Source organism: Saccopteryx bilineata, chromosome 1, assembly GCF_036850765.1.
Source record: "Saccopteryx bilineata isolate mSacBil1 chromosome 1, mSacBil1_pri_phased_curated, whole genome shotgun sequence".
Classification (NCBI taxonomy): Eukaryota; Metazoa; Chordata; class Mammalia; order Chiroptera; family Emballonuridae; genus Saccopteryx; species Saccopteryx bilineata.
Genome location: NC_089490.1, coordinates 236,243,100 through 236,250,330, shown reverse-complemented (window position 1 = coordinate 236,250,330; position 7,231 = coordinate 236,243,100).

Genomic DNA, 7,231 nt, shown 5'->3' with positions numbered 1-7,231 from the left:
TGTGATTACCTTTGATGGCACTGTGTTCTCTGCATGAATGTCCTGTTTTTGTACATGTCTCTATGCAAAGAGCAGTTTTGTTGAATATGGAAAGCAGTGTTGGGGGCACTATATCAGTGCCTTGCTGATATAGAAGCTGTGTCTGACAGTATCAGCCCATCTGCAGTGTCATATGATTGGAGGCAGTAGCTCCGTGAAATCGTCCATGTAATAGTCAAACATTTCTTTCCCCAAATAATTCATATCTTCCCCTAGCTTTGGAAAATGTACAGCTTGACATAAATACTAGGCTACCCCTACAAATGCTTGCTATCAATCAAATGATTGGAAATGAAAATCTGTCAATATACCAAGATTACTCAGGACTTGTAACAGTTGAAAGATCTGAAGAGGTCTCTCTCTTATTATTTTAGTGCAACCTTTCTAGTTGTTTTAACTGGTCCTCATGGAGAGGCCGTTGCTGAACTCTCCATTATTCTTTGGTTTCTTAACATGCCTGTTAAAATCTGGACTGAACGCAGTGTTCCAGATGAGGACTAATGAATGCAAAGTATGATGAGGGTGCTAATGTCCCTTGTCCTGTAGCTAATCATATGAGTGTGTGAGACGGAGCCGGGCATGGGTAAGAAATAAACAGCAGGAGAGGAGTGAAAGCAGTGGATGGAGTGTTTCTTGAGTACTGAGGAGCTTCAGGAGGTAGACAAACGGCCTACAGCAGGGGTCCCCAAACTACGGCCCTCTGGCCGCATGCGGCCCCCTGAGGCCATTTATCCGGCCCCCTCCGCACTTCTGGAAGGGGCACCTCTTTCATTGGTGGTCAGTGAGAGGAGCATAGTTCCCATTGAAATACTGGTCAGTTTGTTGATTTAAATTTACTTGTTCTTTATTTTAAATATTGTATTTGTTCCTGTTTTGTTTTTTTACTTTAAAACAAGGTATGTGCAGTGTTCATAGGGATTTGGTCATAGTTTTTTTTTTTTTTTTTTATTTATAGTCCGGCCCTCCAGCGGTCTGAGGGACAGTGAACTGGCCCCCTGTGTAAAAAGTGTGGGGACCCCTGGCCTACAGTCTGCAGCGTTCCGTGAGAGCTGGGTTCTCAGGGAAGCTGCCCCAGGTTGCTAAATGCACTCACTTGACTCACTTTCGTAGGTTTCTAGTTGTCCGGCTCCTCCCCTGCGCCAGGACCTTTGGGTGTCCCTCTGGGCGTTGTGCCTGAGATTCAGGGATATTTCCGCTCTCTCATGGTTTGGGTACAAGGAGCCGGAGGGAAGATTCTGGAAATCATGCCCTGGAGGAAGGCCCATTTCAGAGTCCGTTCACGGAATAAACACGCGCATTTTCTTGTGAAGTCAAAATTTGATATTAGCGAGGGCTGAGAAACAAAAACAGCCGCGGAGTGAAGAGAAAGACATGTGTCCCGGGAACATTTCAGAGCAGGCGCAGATGCGGTGGCAGATAGCTGAGCGTTGGTAGCGTCCCTGGAAAAGGGTAGGCCAAGTACAGTTACTGGGGTCCGAGTACTGCCATCCTCAGTGCACAGAGGGGTGGGCCTGAGTCGGACATGTCTCTCTGGGCAGGTCAGAGCGTCACCAACACCGCCAGGGGCAGGTTTGGCCTCCCCTTCTTGCGTCGCTGGTGAACTGGAGTTCTGCTGAGCTCTGAGTTCTGGTGCTCCGTTTCCGTCTCAGCCAAACCAAGGCGGACGGTGAAGCCCACATGTTTTACATGTGCAGAGTTAGGGAATATTTTACACTGCGCTTTTTTGTATGGTTCAGGTCCAAAGTGAACTTCTTCACACGGAATGGAATAATGAGATGTTAGAAGCCGCTGATTGTTGTTGGTGGAAAATGTTGTTGTTAGGAAATAATGCCACTGTTTAAAGCGCATCCTGTTTGTTTTGTATTGTTGTTGCCATGAGTTCATGGTACCCAGGGGACTGATTTTATTTTTATGTGTAAATATATAGAAGTTAACTCCCTTGTCTTTAATTTTATTTTAATTTTTAAAATTTATTTTTATTTTTAAAACTTTACTGAATTGATTGGGGTGATGTTGGTTAATAAAATCATACAGGTTTCAAGGGTACAAATTCTATGATCTGTCATCTGTGTATTGTATTGTGTGTTCCCCACCCAAAGTCGAGTCTCCTTTCGTCACCATATATTTGACCAATCCCTTTCTCTTTTTAATATCTTCTGTGTATTTTAATATATAGTACTTAAATGTATAATTCACATATAAAACTTCACATAACAATATAATATATGTAAGTGATACGTCGTTGTTTTTAATGTATTCGAGAAGTCAAGGAAACTGCTGGTAGACACTGGTGAGCTCGTCAGTGAAATGTATCCAGCAGGCAGCAAGTCATGCCTCTGTATCCGGTTCCACTTTGGAGAGACATTCTGATGTGTCGGTAAATGTAATTGCTCACTTTGAGACCCGGTGGTTACTGCAAGAACTACTAAGGAGAGTTTTCTACCGAGAAAAAGAAACACAAACTGTCGTTTTTGAACTTGCAGAAGTGTATTTCTTTTTGAACCAGATTTTATGATACTCAGCAGCTATTTTTGGCGTTTAAGTAAACTTATGTAGAGTATGCTTTCATTTCCTTTAACTGAACAGAAAAATTAAGGGGTTAGATAATGACTTGTGGAAACATTTACTATAGTGCTCAACACTTTAATATTATATGAAAGAGCTAGTTCCTGCTTGGTAATCTAAGATGGCAGAACAACGTGAACAATGGAGCGGCACAGTCTGTCAAAGACAATGTTTGATGTGAACTCCAGCGACTTCCTCCTGACTCTTCCAAAGAAGATTACAAAAAAAAAAATTTTAGGTGTATGTTTCTTCATTAAAGGATTAATAACTTTTTTATTCAAGGCTTTATTTACGAAGGTAAAGAGTTAAAAATGTTTTTTGATTCAATTTTTTGGAGTAACATTGGTTAATAAACTGTACAGTTGTCAGGAGTGTGATTCTATAACACATCATCTGTACACTGTATTGTGTGTTCCCCACTGAGGCCAAGTCTCCTCCACCACCACTGATCCACCCTTTACCCTCTTCTATCTTCCCCCCGCCCCCGCCCCCGCCCCCACCTCCCTCTTGTAACCTCCATACTGTTGTCTGTGTCTTTGAGGGTTTGTTTGCTTGTTGTAGCTAAGCAATGTTTGAGTTGTGTAATTTAGATAGTTAGGTCAAACTGCTAAGTTGCTGATTTCTTCACCGGAACCTCCACCATATCACCAAGTAAGATATGCAACCCGGCTCCTTCTTCAACACGATCTGTATTTTTTGAGGGCCCGATTTTGTCTTTCCCAAATCCTGAGATACCTAGCTTGTTTTCTTAGTTACCCTATGATCCACCTGCACCCTTTGTCAGGATGCTTGGCATCTGCTCCTGAGGTCCTTGAACTCTACATCTGACCCCACCCCCCGCCTTTCCCCTTGGTCCCTTCTGTGCTTCCCTGGGGTACACCTTTGCTGGGCAGCCTCTGTGTGTCCTAACAGACTCAACGTTCACATTCTAGGGTGTGGCCCCGCATTCTGCAGCTGGGAGACTTGACCTTACCACCTGGTCTTGTCCTCTCTGGCTTGCTTTTGACTAGAAACCATCTGACTTTGGCTTTTGCTTGATGCGAGGTGGAAACAGAGTGACAATATGAATTAGAACACCCGGCTGGCCCTGTTGCTGGTACAGAGTGCATTTCAGTAGCAATTAAAATTAGATGCCAGTGTTGTCTGTGTTAATTCCCATGACTTACTCTCCAGACGTCTTATTCTAGTCATGGCTCTGCCGGTCCACACATCTCCATCACTGACTTCCAACCCTTAGAGTACCTCCTCCTCCATGGCTGCTCGACCCCCATGCCCTTGGCCTTTCAAGGAAGCCAGCGATGCGCGTACACAGCCCCCCCCCCCAGGTGCCCAGTTTGTGATGGAAAAGGAACAGCAGCCTTTACTTGGCTTTTCCCGTTTTCTCCTGAGCACTCACGTACTGGTTGCATTCTGTCCTTACCAGCCAGATTCTAGAGGTCCGTCAGCATCTTATTGTTCCCCACAGTGTATTTAAGACGGCATTAAGAGCTATGAAAAGGAGGTGTTTTTTGTTTTTTCCTGGGGAAAAGGAGAAGACCACAGTTGTTTAATTTGGAGTGGGAGGTGCCTATCAGCTTCTTAGACATTCCTGTTGTTTATTTGTGGGACCCTCTGAGAACAGGACGGAGGGTACCTACTCTCTTTGAAGAAGGTTGGCATTGGCTTCATCAGGCAGCCGAGGCAGCTCCAATCCAGGACCACTTTGTTGTTTTCTTGGCATGGAAGGTCCCTGGACCACACAGGTAGGGTACGTCTCAGTTTTAAGCCCAGGAGAGCACACACCTGCTATTCTGCTGAATCAGACGTGTTTCTTTGTCACCAGAGTTTGCAGGTAACCAGCTTTTCCTGTTGGTTCTTTCATAGAAGCTGTAGCATGTGGACGGTCCTAGCTCATCTTCCTACCTGGAACAGCCCCAGGTCTTGTTTTCTAGTGTCCAAAGGACACCCTGAAAACCAGCCCGCTGGAAAACTGAGCTTAGAGAGTGCTGAGCTCAGCTCTATGTTAAATGCTAGTTTAGTATTCAGATTTAAGCTTCCTTCTGTTTTTCCTTGGAGACGTTCCTCACTTTTTGCAAAGTTAACTATGCATTTAAGGGAGGGGGAAAGGGGTAATTTATTATATATTTTTTCAAGTAAATCAAGAAAAAAATTCATATTTTCTTTTATATATATATATGAAATAATGTGATATATTTACTTTTTAATAAAACTAAAGGCAATCAAATATTGAGGAGAGAGGAACTTCAGAGTTTCTTCATGACCACAGCTAGAAAGCACCCTTTTTGTGCTTCTTTAGGTGAAGAATGCCTTAAACTCACCGGGCCCACTCGTACATGGTGGCAAAGCAGAAGTTTGTCTGGCTTCTACCACCCACACAATTAGGTCTTTTAGGTCAGCCTGTCCCTTTCTGCAGGGTTTATGGCTTTTCTGCTATAGAAGAAGGGCGAACAAACACACCCTTGCATCTTTCCTACTTTATTATCGTTATTATTATTATTATTTTTAAATCAGAAGGATGAAAATGTCTCCTGTAGATCACTGTTTAAGAACTAGTTGACTATCTTGAAACAAGTCCGTGGCCAGGATAACGGTGACTACATGGTCCCATCCCACCCACTCACGGGGGTCTGTGTTGTGTTCAGGGGCTCAGAGGAGCAGAGGGCTAGCCAGTGACTCAGAGGCAAGGGCAAGTGAAGAAGAAACAGGTCCTTCCATCAGCTTGTAGATGATACAAAAGAGGGTAGAGAGTTCAGGATTAGCCTGTGTGGCTTCTTCTTCCTTTATAAAAGGAATCGCTGGCTTTTTCATCCCTGTTTTGACCACACAGGTGACCATAGTGCTGAGACTGGCATAGTGCATGCTCAATTAATACTGTATTTTTTTTCTTACAGTGACAGAGAGAGAGAGTCAGAGAGAGGGACAGATAGGGACAGACAGGCAGGAACAAAGAGAGATGAGAAGCATTAATCATCAGTTTTTCATTGCGACATCTTAGTTGTTTATTGATTGCTTTTTCATATGTGCCTTGACCGTGGGCCTTCAGCAGACCGAGTAACCCCTTGCTCAAGCCAGCAACCTTGGGTCCAAGCTGGTGAGCTTTGCTCAAGCCAGATGAGCCCACGCTCAAACTGGCGACTTCGGAGTCTTGAACCTGGGTCTTCCGGTTCCAGTTCACCCTGTATCCACTGTGCCACTGCCTGGTCAGGCTCAATCAATACTTGAACAACCAATAAATACACTTAATGCTTTTCTAATAAGACTTCATCCAAATTAAAAACTACCCTGATGTTCTTTTAACCAATTTTCACTAAGACAAAAACTGCTTTTCTATATCATAAAACCTTCCTTAGAGATAGACCTGTGTTTCTGCTCTACCCTTTTTATAACCCACAATTAGTCTGGTAATGAAGGAGATGCTATGCTTTGTAAGTATAATTTACTCAAATAAGTGTTTTTATGAAGCATGCAAATTTGAACAATGGAGTCCTTGTGCTTCTGTCAAATAAGGAACTAGAATGAAACCCAAAGCCAAGATCCACCTTTAGAGTCTGAAAATAATGTAAAGAAACTATATTTAAAAACCTTTGTAAAGCTTTGACATGCACACACATCTATTCCCCCCACCCCTACACACATTTCAAATGCTGTCAAAAATAACGTTTGACAGAACCTGCAATTTTTTGAACTGTGCTGAAAAATTTAAAATATAGTAATTTATAAAACAAAATGGCATTTTTGGTTTTTTTTTCTTTTTAAGAGAAAGTTTATTTATTACTATTTTTAAAATTTTTCTTTCTTTAAATTTTATTTATTGACTTTAGTAAGAGGGGAAGGAAGAGAGAGAGACACACACACACACACTCACAGAAACATTCATCTGTTCCTGTATGTGCCATGACCAGTAATTGAACCAGCAACCTCTATGCTGCAAGACAATGCTCTAACCAACTGAGTTATCCAGCCAGAGCCATTTTTGTTTTTATCCCCACCCCCCTGGTTAGTGGCCATTTATTTAGTCTTTCTGCTTTTCTACTTTGTGATTAGGCAGAGGGCACGCAGGACTGTAAAATTTATATCACACGGTTGTTGTTCTTATTACTTTTGCTGAACAGCTTTGTGAAAGAGACTTTCACAGCACAGGTGGTATTTCTGTATTTAAATCTTGGTTGTCTGGGGAGGAAGTTGAAGAGCCCATATCAGAGACTGCTTCTCCAGCCCCGTTGTGAAGGATCAGGTCTATCACAGACACTAAGAATTTATAGCAACTTAGGAGATAATGCAGTCTGACACTTTCATTTTAGCGACCAAGACACGGATCCCTTGGGTAGTGCCTCCAATCCTACCACAACCCAGGCCTGCTCCCCTGTGTGGTTCGAGCTCTTTTAACTGTCAGGTCTGATGTTTCCTTTCAGATTCACTTCTGTTTGAGAACTGAAGACATGTATAAATCAAGAGTTCTCAGGAACATGTGCATATACGTCCATACCCCTTCCTTTCTTCACCAGAAAGGCATGGGACGCAGGTGCCGTGTTATGAAAATTCTGTCCCTGCTGCATTATAGTCACGGTCATTGATTATCTCTGTATGGAGAACTTGGTCTCTCCCCTTTTGTGTTTTTTTTTTAACA